Genomic DNA, 13,660 nt, shown 5'->3' with positions numbered 1-13,660 from the left:
ACTAACTGATTTATGTTCAGGAGCAGTAAATTCTTTGCAATTTCTCCAAACCAACTTAACGGGTTTAGTATGGTGAAATGCTGTCGGATTTGTCTCTTTGATAATTGCAGTTCGACTAGTAGAAATTAGTGTAGTTCCTTTTGAAACTTGACAGTCACATCTCGATAATTAATGTAACAATGGCTACAGAATGTACGTAATTTTGTCTAGACTTCAGTACAATTCATACGAGTGAAAGCAGATGTACAATATTTTAAACTGTTCGATAAATATTAGAAGTGAGTGGCATACCTTAACTACTCGTTATTTGCTTGACCGCGAATGGACCGCTGACGATTTTAAGTTAATGTCTGTGTTATGACACGGGAGAGAGACCAATAATTAAATGGACGTGAAAGAGAATTGTGTAATGCATTCCTATTGTTACGACGTAAAAATAACAGTTCTACAATTCGACCGACTCCAACCGGTTCCCCGAGTGTCCTCTTGCCTGTTACGAAGACAGTTTTAGGGAAAACTGTAAACCCAGCAACGCAGGAAATCGTAAGATGTCATTAGAAAACTCTGAAAGGTTTGCGAGAAACGTGCGGTCGTCTTACTTCACTGTAATATCCATTCTGTACTGTAGCTACTGCCATCTACTTGGTCTTCAGGCAGAATGGTTAACTCAAGGAATGAGGAGATTAGCTCCAGGGGAAGTTTTACTACCTGCAGGTCCACTCAATTAGTTTCTTAATTATCGTCTCAGGTGGAAAGAGCAGGTCATAATTAATACGTTGGGAGGAGATCACATGGCCACCAACAAAAAAGAGTTCCTGTAGAAGATAGGACGCTCTCAGAATTGTAGTTAGTGGCAGAATACCTTCCATTTTAGTGGAATCTGTAAGGTACAACGAACAAACAAGTATTATACTGAGTTCTGAAAGTTCTTGATTATTTCTGATTCAGCTTGGTTCGAAGTTTGTTGAAAAACCAAGCCAGTACAAGTATTAGAAAATTCATTAGATATTATAAAACGTAGATTTAAGTTCATTTTTCCACAGCATGTCTGTTTTGTCCACTCATTTGGTAAATTTGTGGCTGACGGCTTAACTTGGAGTCGCACGAATTTAAGTTTCTGTATCAGAACGAATTTTCACTGTGCGGCGGAGTGTGCGCCGATTAGAAACTTCCTGGCATATTGAAAGTATCTGATGGACCGGACAGTGGTCCTAGGTTCGCATCCCGGCCCTGCACACAGTTTTAATGTCTAAGCACGAAATTTCGACTTTGTTTAGGTATATGATAAGTAGACTCGCTACTATCAGGTTTAAGCTTTTCAGTAGGTTGTGTGTCTTAGATACAAAGTAGCGTGTGTTTAATAATGTCATTTTATTCATTAATTTTGTTTCCGACGTCTTGGGACGATGCCTGAAACCATTTAACGTTTGAGTACAGAATCGCCCCAGGTAGCTCGGCACGCCGCATTACGCGACGCCGGGCCGCTTCGTGTCTAACGGCGGAGACAGCTGCCAGTTTGTCGCGTGACGTCACCACTATGTAGCCGCTAAGTGGGCTGTCTGGAGGTACTGACAGTTCTGCATCTACCTCTGCGTGATTACTCTGCAGTTCACAGTTAAGCGACTGACAGGGTATTCACCGAACCTCCTGCTAGCTGTTTCTTTACCTTTCCACTCTCGAACGGCGCGCGGGAAAAACAAACACACAAACTCTCATTTCTCTTATTTCATTTTGAAGATCATTCTTCCCTACGTAAGTGGACGCCAAAAAAATATTTTCACGCTCTGAGGAGAAAGTCAGTGGTTGAAATATCATGAGAAGATAGGGTCCCAGCAAAAAACGGCTTTTTTTAATGAGTGCTACCGAAACTCGCGTATCATATTCGTGGCGCCCTCTCCCCTATTTGGCGACGGTAGAAAACGAGCTGCCCGTCTTTGAACTTTATCGACGCCCTTCGTCAGTCCCGTCTGATGCGGATCCCACACCGCACAGCAGTACTCCAGAAGAAGGCGGACAAGCATAGTGCAGGCAGCCTCATTGGTAGACCTGTTGTATTTTTTAAAGTGTTCTACCAATAAATAGCAGTCTTTGGTGTGCTTTCTCCACAACATTATCTAAGTGACCGCTCCATTTTAACTTCTTCGCTATTGTAATCCCTCAAAATTTAGGGATTACAATTTGTACAGAAACCAGATGACAGTCATAAGAGTCGAGGGGCATGAAAGGGAAGCAGTGGATGGGAAGGGAGTGAGACAGGGTTGTAGCCTATCCCGGATCTTATTCAATCCGTATATTGAGCAAGCAGCAAAGGAAACAAAAGAAAAATTAGAAGTAGGAATTAAAATCCATGGAGAAGAAATAAAAACTTTGAGGTTTGCCGATGACATTGTAATTCTGTAAGAGACAGCAAAGGACCTGGAAGAGCAACTGAAGGGAATGGACAGTGTCTTGAAAGGAGGATATAAAATGAACATCAACAAAAGCAAAACGAGGATAATGGAAAGTAGTCTAATTAAATTGGGTGATGCTGAGGGAATTAGATTAGGAAATGAGACGCTTAAAGTAGTAAAGGAGTTTTGCTATTTGCGGAGCAAAATAACTGATGCTGGTCAAAGTAGAGAGGATATAAAACGTAGATTGGCAATGGCAAGGAAAGCGTTTCTCAAGAGGAGGAATTTGTTAACATCGAGTATAGATTTAAGTGTCAGGAAGTCGTTTCTGAAAGTATTTGTATGGAATGTAGCCACGTATGGAAGTGTAACGTGGACGATAAAGAGTTTAGACAAGAAGAGAATAGAAGCTTTCGAAATGTGGTGCTACAGAAGAATGCTGAAGATTAGATGGGTAGATCACATAACTAATGAGGAGGTATTGCATAGAATTGGGGAGAAGAGGAGTTTGTGGCACAACTAGACTAGAAGAAGGGATCGGTTGGTAGGACATGTTCTGAGGCATCAAGGGATCACCAATATAGTATTGGAGGGCAACGTGGAGGGTAAAACTCGTAGAGGGAGACCAAGAGATGAATACACAAACAGATTGAGAAGGATGTAGGTTGCAGTACGTAGTGTGAGATGAAGAGGCTTGCACAGGATAGAGTAGCATGGAGAGATGCATCAAACCAGTCTCTGGACTGAAGACCACAACAACAACAAGAATTTACTTGGATTTACAGCCTTTAGATTTGTGTGAGCTATCGTGTACCCAAAATTTAGTGGATCCTTTTAGTTCTCATGTAGATGATTTCACACTTTCCATTATTTACAGTCAATTACCAATTTTCGCACCATACAGATGTCTTGTGTAAATCGTTATGCAATTTATTATAATCATCTGATCACTTTATAACACGATAAATGACAGCATCATCTGTAAACAACCTAAGACGGCTGCTCAGATTGTCTCCTAAATCGTTTGTATAGATAAGGAACAGCAGAGCGCCTATAACATTTCCTTCTGGAACGCCAGATATTACTTCTGTTTTACTCGATGGAATTCCGTCTGTTATTACGAACTTTGACCTTTCTGACAAGAAATGACGAATTCCGCCACACAACTGAGAGGAAACTCCACTGGCACGCAGTTTGATTAGAAGTCGCTTCTGACGCACGGTGTCAAACACCATCTGAATATCTACGAATATGGAAGCAATCTGTCATCCTCTGTCGATAGCACTCATTAATTCCTGAGAATAAAAAGCTAGTTATGTTTCACAAGAACTGTATTTTCTGCATCAGTGTTGCCTGTTTGGAAGTACTACTGCAAATCGACGTTAGTGATGTGGGTCTGTATTTCAGCGGATTAGTCCTATTCCCTTTCTTCCGTATTTGTATGAGTTGTGCAACTTTCCAGTTCTTTAGGTACGTATCTTTCGACTAGCGAGTGGTTGTATATAATCGCTAAGTACGGAGCTATTGTATCAACGTACTGTTAAAGGAATCTGACTCGTATACAATCTGACCGGAAGCCCTGCCTTTCTTAAGTGCTATAAGCTGATTTCTAGTTCCAAGTTGCTCATGTTGGCAACTGTTCTTGGTTTGAATTCTGGAATATGTACTTCGTCTTCTTCGGTGCAGGGCCAGCCGCTGTGACCGAGCGGCTCTAGGCGCTTCAGCCCGGAACCGCGCTGCTACTACGGTCCCAGGTTCGAATCCTGCCTCGGGCATGGATGTGTGTGATGTCCTTAGGTTGGTTAGGTTTAAGTAGTTCTAAGTCTAGGGGACTGATGATCTCAGATGTTAACTTCCACAGTGTTTAGATCCATTTGAACCATTTTTTTGGTGAAGGTATTTCGGAGGACCGTCTTTACAAACTCTGCTTTAGTGGCACTGTCCTCATCAGTAACATCACCATCGCTATCGCACGGTTAGGATATCGACTGTGTCTTACCACTGGTGTACTTTACGTGCGACCAGAATCTCTTTGTGTTTTCTGACGGATTTCGAGACCGAATTTCGTTGTGAAACTATTAAAAGCATCTCGTACTGCAGTTCGCGCTAAATTTCGCGTGTCTGTAAAACTTCGCGAATCTTGGGGGTTTTTAGGATTATTTGTCATCAACGTACAAATATTGCTGTAAATGATTAATATTAATTTCTTTATGAAGCCTGACACGACCATGAAAGGAGACAGCGGTATTACTTAATTTATTCAAATTAAAAAAGTATTTATTCCAAAAGGTTGTACTACCTTGCCGCAACTTACATTAGACATTTAAAACCTAATTAAGAATATCAGTTGTGTATAACAACGATCGTCATATTGTTCAGATCGTAAATGTAGGTGAGTATGCCCTGAACAAGCATTTGTATTTAAGCAGAAACGACAAGGCTAAGACAACAGTGATGTTAAAAACATATTCAGGGGCGAACCAGGTCGTAACACTTCACCTTGCGAGGCGCAGGAAATGAAAAAGAAAAAAAAATGGTTCAAATGGCTCTGAGCACTATGGGACTTAACTTCTAAGGTCATCAGTCCCCTAGGACTTAGAACTATTTAAACCTAAGGACATCACACGCATCCATGCCCGAGGCAGGATGCGAACCTGCGGCCTTAGCGGTCGCGCGGTTCCAGACTATAGCGCCTAGAATCGCTCGGCCACCCCGGCCGGCCAATTAAATAGAAGGGGAGGAACAATTGTTGTTGTTATTGTCTTCAGTCCAGAGACTGGTTTGATGCAGCTCTCCATGCTACTCTATCCTGTGCAAGCCTCTTCGTCTCATAGTAGCTACTGCAACCTACATCCTTCTGAATCTGTTTAGTGTATTTGTTGTGGTTGGCAGGAGAGCCAACACCGTGTTACTAGAGGAGGCCGAAATGCACGCGTTTTAGCTCACGCAGGCTGGCGTGAGGTCTGGAACAGGACAAGGAAATTAGAATTTAGAAAAACGGACGTAGCTGGTGGAATACTTAAATCCATTAATGGTGAACGTCGCTCTTGACGGTACATGTTTTACAGTATCAATAGTAACTGGTATTGGCGCCTTGCTAGGTCGTAGCAAATGACATAGCTGAAGGCTATGCTAACTATCGTCTCGGCAAGTGAGAGCGTATTTTGTCAGTGAACCATCGCTAGCAAAGTCGGTTGTACAACTGGGGCGAGTGCTAGGAAGTCTCTCTAGACCTGCCGTGTGGCGGCGCTCGGTCTGCAAGTACTGACAGTGGCGACACGCGTGTCCGACGTATACTAACGGACCGCGGCCGATTTAAAGGCTACCACCTAGCAAGTTTGGTGTCTGGCGGTGACACCACAGTATTCATCTCTTGGTCTCCCTCTACGATTTTTACCCTCCACGCTGCCCTCCAATACTAAATGCTTGGTCCCTTGAAACCTCAGCATATGCCCTACCAACCGATCCCTTCTTCTAGTCAAGTTGTGCCACATATTTCTCTTCTCTCCAATTCTATTCAATACCTCCTCATTACTTATGTGATAGACCCATCTGATCTTCAGCATTCTTCTGTAGTACCACACTTAGAAAGCTTCTATTCTCTTCTTGTCCAAACTAATTATCGTCCGCGTTTCACTTCCATACATGGGTACACTTCATACAAATACTTTCAGAAACGACTTCCTAACACTTGAATCTATACTCGATGTTAACAAATTTCTCTTCTCCAGAAACGCTTTCCTTGCCATTGGATGGGCAAATACATATGTAAATATCAGTCATCCGTTATATGCGTCTGTAAAACGGGTGATGGGGTGAGAGAGCCAGCAAAAAGAATTAAAAACTGTTGCACACCCTGTGCCTGTCCGGGGTCTGCTTCTGGTGGAGGTAGTCTTTTGCATCGCAAGCTGTATTTCATTTCCCAGGACAATCACAAAGCGAAACAGGTGGCATTATTTCTGGCCGCTCAGCGACGAGGCAGTAGCGTAGTAGTACGTCCCTCTCCAGCGTGTATCCCAACGCATGCGAGCACCAGGAAAGTTTGGGTTGTTGTGGGGGAGGAGACCAGACAGCGAGGTCATCGGTCTCATCGGATTAGGGAAGGACGGCGAAGGAAGTCGGCCCTGCCCTTTCAAAGGGACCATTCCGGCATTGGCCTGGAGCGATTTAGGGGAATCACCAAAAACCTAAATCAGGATGGCCGGACGCGGGATTGAACTGTCGTCCTCCCGAATGCGAGTCCAGTGTGCTAACCACTGCGGCACCTCGCTCGGTGCTCCAGGAGCGCTCCAGGGATTTCCAGACTCACCTTCAAAAAGCCGCCTCGGCTTGTTGTTGGCTCGGCCCGTCTTGACATGCTGGAAAACGAAAGGTCATCGATAGGTAAACTCATGAACAGGCTCAACCTCCCCACACAAATGTGCCTTCCTCCACGAGGACACCAATTTAAATGCATTGAACTCAGCTTTCAAACGTTCCGTTATAAAAGTAAATACAGCAGTATTGTCGCAATTCAATTCTCGCACCACTGCAAAGATGAGTGAAACAGATTTTACTGTCAGTGGTACTGAGAAACAGGCGAACTCGCTAAAAATAAGTAAAGATCCATGGTACAATGGGATCCCTATGAGATTCTAAACCGAATTCGCGGCAGAGTTAGCCCCTCTTTTCCAAGATGAATGTGTCGTAGATCCCCCCGAAGAAAAAACGGTCCACATTGCTTAGAAGAAAACACAGGTCACGCTTGTGTACAAGAAGGGTAGCAGAAGTGATCCACAAGCCTACTGGCCAATATCCTTGGCATCCAGTTGTTGTAGAATCTTAAAACATAATGAGGTATCTGGGGCAGAGAGACCGCCATGGCAGCCACCGCGTTATATATAATCATCATCAGTTATCTGCTATATTAGCAGGTCCTTTGCCTCTCCATTTTCTGTGATCCATTGCTCCCTTCTTAAGGCTGCTGTATGTTGTACCGTCCATCATGTCATCCAGTATCTGGAATCTCTTCCTTCCTCGCTTCCTTTTCCCTTCTACATAACCTTCTAAAACTGTTTTTGTCAGTCCGTCATTCTTTCTTAATATATGCCCAATCCAATTTCTTTTTCTCCTCTTTATTACATCTAGTAACTGTCTTTTCTCTCCCACTCTTCTCAGTACCTCTTCATTTTTTACTCTGTCCATCCAACTTATTCTTTCCATCTTCCGCCATGTCCAGATCTCAAAAGCCTCCAGCCTTTCTCTGTCTTTTTCCCTCATAGTCCCTGTTTCAGCGCCATATAGAAGAACACTCCATACAAGACATTTTATGAGTCTCTTTCTGAGTTCTCTGTCCAGACCGCTGCAGAAGATTCTCCTTTTACGCGTTATATATATATATATATATATATATATATATATATATATATATATATATAAAGAGTGTATCCTGCGAAATCCAAATTACGCTTTCCCCTTGCGACATCATTTGTCTAGGTTGTCACATTATGAATGTAGGCAGTCAGATTATGGATCTAGACTGTGAGATAGACGCAATATTCTTGACTTCCGATTTGTGGTTGAGTTGAGTATCCCTTGACAGGGAGGACGTGCCATGTTATCATTTGTGGTGAGTTTACGAGAGATGCAGAAATAACGTCAGTTGTGGCCCAGGAAAGTGTATTGGGACACGTGTTGTTCATGTTGTGTATTAATGACCTTTCAGGCAACATAAATAGGGCCTCAGACTTTTCGCGTATAATGCGATTAGATACAGGGGTGCGGCAGCGTTCGTAGCAGGATATTAAAAACATACCATCGGGCAGTAACTGTAACTTATTTATTACCTCTTATGTCAATTAAGTTAATGGTATGCCATTTACTAATGTGTAATTCATTGTCCATTGGTGGATTCCATTTTGAATATGATTCCTGTCAAATGATGCCCCCTCTGCACGCAAACACATTCACCTACGCGGCTTTGGAAGCTTTCCATAACTCGGCGTAACGTATTCCCTGGGACATTGCCGACGGCAGTTCTTACGCGATCCTTCAACTCAGGAACGGTGGCCAGAATTTGCATGGATTTCTTGCGACAGACATTTCCCGGTAGAGTAATTTTCCGTTTTGGTGACGTTTCCTGGCCGCCTCGCTCACCTGACCTTTCATGTGCAGGCTTTTTCCTTTGATGCTTTTCCTTTGAAGCAAGAAGTGTTCCGAACACGTTGTGCCACCACTCCTTAGGAGTTGAAGGATCGCATCAGAACTGCAGTCGGCAGTGTCCCAGGGAATACGTTACGCCGAGTTATGGTCAGGCATATTTTGTATTTGACTTACACATTAGTAAATGGCATACCTTTAACTTAATTGACATAAGAGGTAATAAATAAATTACAGTTACTACCCGATGGTGTGTTTTTAATATCCTACTATGAACGCTGCCGCACCCTGTATAATGAGGTAGTTTGAAAATAGCTGCACAAATATTCACTTAGATCTTGATAAGATTTCGAAGTTGGCAATTTGCTCTAATTGTTTACAATTGTAGAATGAGAAAAAGCTTAATATCCTATTACTAAAATTTCAGTGACCTAAAGTTGGAATCGGTAATCTCATACAAATACTTGCGTGTGGGGGGAGATCGGTTTATTAGTAGAATATTAGGGAAATGGAATCAGTGTACAAAGGAGATTGCTTACAAATCACTCTTGCCTCATACAAATACTTGCTTGTGGGGGAGATCGGTTTATTAGTAGAATATTAGGGAAATGGAATCAGTGTACAAAGGAGATTGTTTACAAATCACTCTTGCGACATGTCCTAGAATACTGCTCAAGTATGAAGGGCCCACACCAAATAGGACTAACAGGGGCTACTGAACGTATACAGCGAAGAGCAGCGTGGACGATTTCAAGTTTGTCTGATCCGTAGGAAAGTGTCACGGAGAAGCTGAAAGCACTGAAAAGCTAGATGCTCGGATATAGACGCAAACTTTCCCATAAGACACCACTTACAAATAATTAACAACCAGTCTTAACTGATGAATCTAGGGATGTAGTCCACTCCAGCCAGTATGTAGCAGTCCCGCAGGGACTGCGCAGGTCTGTTCAGCGGGGCACACAAGGGGCGTCCAAGTAGTCAGTCATCCCGAGAAGAAACCCCAATAACCGGTACAGTGGGACGTGTCCTCTGCCATGCAATTAACAGTGTTGTACATAGTATTGGTGTAGATGTAAAAGTTAATGATCTGTTAGGCGGCTAAACATGTCAAAAGCCTGATTAAAGAAGTGGCTGGTGTATTGGTTATATTTCGGATTCCTGCATTTAGACGTATATGATAAACATAGCCGTTCAGAGAACGTCTTACAAGGAGGACACCACACAGCATTTGGATTTTTGTAATTTTTTTTTATATTTATGGTACGTGAAGTTTAGTTCTCAAATGTCACTATCCCAGTACATTTCCCTGCAACTCTTAAAAATTCGCGAGAAAATCGACTTTGAATTTTTCCGAGAGTCTTCCACAACCTAAGCTTAGGCCCAGTTATCGACAAGCAGCGCAACGCGGATCTTTGGTAGAACAGAATGCTCGCCAGCCATGTGAGCGGCCTGGCTTCGATTCCTGGTCGAGGCAAATTCTTAAACACTGGTGCGTTTTCTACGAGCATTTCCGTTAAGCGTAAAATACGTAAAGATGAAAAATAAATCGATAGCTGTCGTGTCTGGTAGTTTCTGGTTCGTGTCTCAGTTCGACCACTATTTTTTCCGTTTTCTCCTGTTCAGTTGGAATATCTACGTCATTTAAATGTGAAATTAATCAGATATATGTTGATTAACACATAACTAATTGTCCTTTTTATGAGAAATGTGCATCTTCCTATTTCTAATTGCATATCGCACAGAAAATCTTGTTTTCATTACAAATATAAATTTCTAATTAAGTATCTTTTATAAAAGATAGTTAATGAAGAATGTTTAAATTAAGAAAATATCATAAATTAATCTTTTCCATCTTGATGCATTTTACGCTTCACGGGAATGCTCTTAGGACTTGGACTTTCGTTTAAAAGTTTACGTTAGCCAGGAATTGAATCCATGGCGTCCACTTGGCTTGCAAACGATCTACCTCAGTGCCACGCTGCCCCTTCGAAACGGAGAGCTTGTTTTAGGGTATGAAAGACAGTGGAAAAACTTGAAAATCAATTTTGTTGAGACTTTTTGAGAGTTGCATGGTACTCCTTTGGGAGAATAATATGGTGCCTGAGCGGTCAGACATCTCCGATACATACGTTTGTGAGAAACAGGGCAACTGCTCTCGACGTTCCTCTCATTATGAATGCAGAAATGTTGTCAGAACTCCCACGAAAATCACTATTTAAGAGTACAGATTGTAATGAAAGAGGGACGCTGCAAGTAATATTTGAGTTCTGGCCTTCACGTCCGATCAATATAAAAGAAAAAAATACAAGAATCTGATTGCCATGCGATTTCCTTGCCAGCTCCAGCTCAGATATACGTGTATTACTCTGTACCAGATATATACGTATTTGTTTAAATAACTGTATATGTCGGCCAGAGTCGCCGAGCGGTTCTAGGCGCTACAGCCTGGAGCCGCGTGACCACTGCGGTCGCAGGTTCGAATCCTTCCTCGGGCATGGATGTGTGTGATGTCCTTAGGTTAGTTAGGTTTAAGTAGTTCTAAGTTCTAGGGGATTGATGACCTCAGAAGTTAAGTCCCATAGTTCAAATGGTTCAAATGGCTCTGAGCACTATGCGACTTAACTTCTGAGGTCATCAGTCGCCTAGAACTTAGAACTACTTAAACCTAGAACCGCTCGACCACTCCGACCGGCTAAGTCCCATAGTGCTCAGAGCCATTTGAACTATTAACTGTATATGCTGGATGTGTTTTGTATAGGAAATTCGTTAATAATTGTGAACCCTCAGGTGAAGAATCACTGGTATAATATGAAACATGCCCTAATAAATTTCAAAAAACGTGAACTCACAAAATTTTTAAATTGAGTGAAAAGAAACAGATGTTTTTTTACAGTTTGTTGTAGACATTACCATATATACGCAAAGATTTCTTTTATTTATAAATAATGAAGAAAACAACAGCAGGTGGTACTAGAGAATATAGGATTCATTATTATACGAGGCGTGTTTTTTAAGTAAGTACCGTTTTGAAATAAAAAAAAAGACGTGGTAAGATATCTCAATAATTTTATTTTTACATGAAAGCCTGTACCTTAATCTACTTTTCTACATAATTTCCGTCAATATTGAGGCAGTTGTCATAGCGTTGTACCAGTTTCTGAATACCCTCCTCATAGAAGTCTACCGCCTGACTTGTTAAGCACTGCATCAGCACTGTTTTGACTTCGTCATCGTCTTGAAGACGCTGACCGCCCAGGTGTTTCTTCAAGCGCAGGAACAGATGGTAGTCACTGGGCGCAAGATCGGGGCTGTACGGAGGATGATCTAGAGTTTCCCATCGAAAAGATGTGATGAGATCTTTGGTCTGATTCGCCACATACGGACAGGCATTGACTTGCACCAAAACGATGCCCTTGCTCAACTTCCATGGACTGTTGCTTTGATTCTGGTGTGACGTAGGCCACCCATGTTTCATCGACCATAACTATTTGGCTTAAGAAATCACCACCGTCGTTGTGGTACCGCTCAAGGAATGTCAATGCACTGTCTAAACGTTTGGTTTTGTGCACATCTGTCAACATTTTTGGTAGCCAACGTGCGCACAATTTTCGGTAATTCAATTGCTCGGTCACAATGCCATACAAAACACTACGAGAAACATTAGAAAAAGGAGGAAATCGTTACGCATCTGTTTTCTCTCACCTTATTGTCCACTTCCTGCACCAAACTTTCATTAACGACCGAAGGACGCCCACTCCGCTTTCATCACGCACATTTGTGCGGCCATCTTTAAATGCTCTCACCCACTCTCTTACTATTCCATCACTGATAATGTTTTCTCTGTAAACTGCACAGACCTCACGATGAATATCGATCGCTTTTAGGCCCTTATCACTAAGAAATCTTATAACAGCCCGCACTTCACAGTCGGCGGGACTCACGATTATCGGAGGCATCTTAAACACTCAGTACACAACGTAAGCAAGGAAGAATCAGACTGTAATGGCGTCAGCGCGTAGATTAAGGTACAAGAATTCCTGTAAAAATAAAATTATTGAGATATCTTAGCACGTCCTTTTTTAATTTCAAAACGGTACTTACTTAAAAAACACGCCTCGTACTTTCCCTGACGTGATTACAGTCCTCACAGTCGTGATTCATGTTCTTTAGAAAAGATGCATAAAAATCAGTTTAGAAGAAAACATAAAGACAAAGTACAATTACTGGGACCTATATTACTATTAAAAGCAACATACTGAACTGACATGGTCTGAATATCGAATAATGTTTTTACTGTATTATTGATTCTTGTCATCTGTAGCAATTATTATACACTACTGGCCATTAACATTGCTACACCAAGAAGAAATGCAGATCATAAACGGGTATTCATTGGACAGATATGTTATGCTACAGCTGACATGTGATTACACTTTCACGCAATTTCGGTGGATAGACCCTGAGAAATCGTACCCAGAACAACCACCTCTGGCCGTAATAACGTCCTTGATACGCCTGGGCATCGAGTCAAACAGAGGTTGGATGGCGTGTACAGGTACAGCTGCCCATGCAGCTTCAACACGATACCACAGTTCATCAAGAGTGGTGACTGGCGCATTGTGACGAGCCAGTTGCTAGGCCACTATTGACCAGACGTTTTCAATTGGTGAGAGATCTGGAGAATGTGCTGGCCAGGTCAGCAGTCGAACATTTTCTGTATCCAGAAAGGCCTGTTGCAGGACCTGCAACATGCAGTCGTGCATTATCCTGCTGAAATGTAGAGTTTCGCAGGGATCGAATGAAGGGAAGAGCCACGGGTCGTAACACATCTGAAATGTAACGTCCACTGTTCAAAGTGCCGTCAATGCGAACAAGAGGTGACCGAGACGTGTAACCAATGGCACCCCATACCATCACGCCGGGTGATACGCCAGTATGGCGATGACGAATAGACGCTTCCAATGTGCGTTCACCGCGATGTCACCAAACACGGATGCGACCATCACGATGAAGTAAACAGAACCTGGATTTATCCGAAAAAAATGACGTTTTGCCATTCGTGCACCCAGTTTCGTCGTCGAGTACAGCATCGCAGGCGCTCCTGTCTGTGATGCAGCGTCAAGGGTAACCGA

At 42.5% G+C, this 13,660-nt stretch overlaps 1 protein-coding gene across 4 annotated transcripts in view; it reads left to right on the top strand.

Annotated features, from left to right (window-relative positions):
- The window catches only part of LOC126101629 (myrosinase 1-like), a 521,409-nt gene that overhangs the window by 259,836 nt on the left and 247,913 nt on the right, over positions 1-13,660 (top strand). The window lies entirely within an intron of this gene.

The sequence above is a fragment of the Schistocerca cancellata genome, chromosome 9 (genome assembly GCF_023864275.1).
Source record: "Schistocerca cancellata isolate TAMUIC-IGC-003103 chromosome 9, iqSchCanc2.1, whole genome shotgun sequence".
Classification (NCBI taxonomy): domain Eukaryota; kingdom Metazoa; phylum Arthropoda; class Insecta; order Orthoptera; family Acrididae; genus Schistocerca; species Schistocerca cancellata.
Note: the sequence above shows the minus strand (reverse complement) of the source record. Positions and strands in the feature narration are given on the sequence as shown.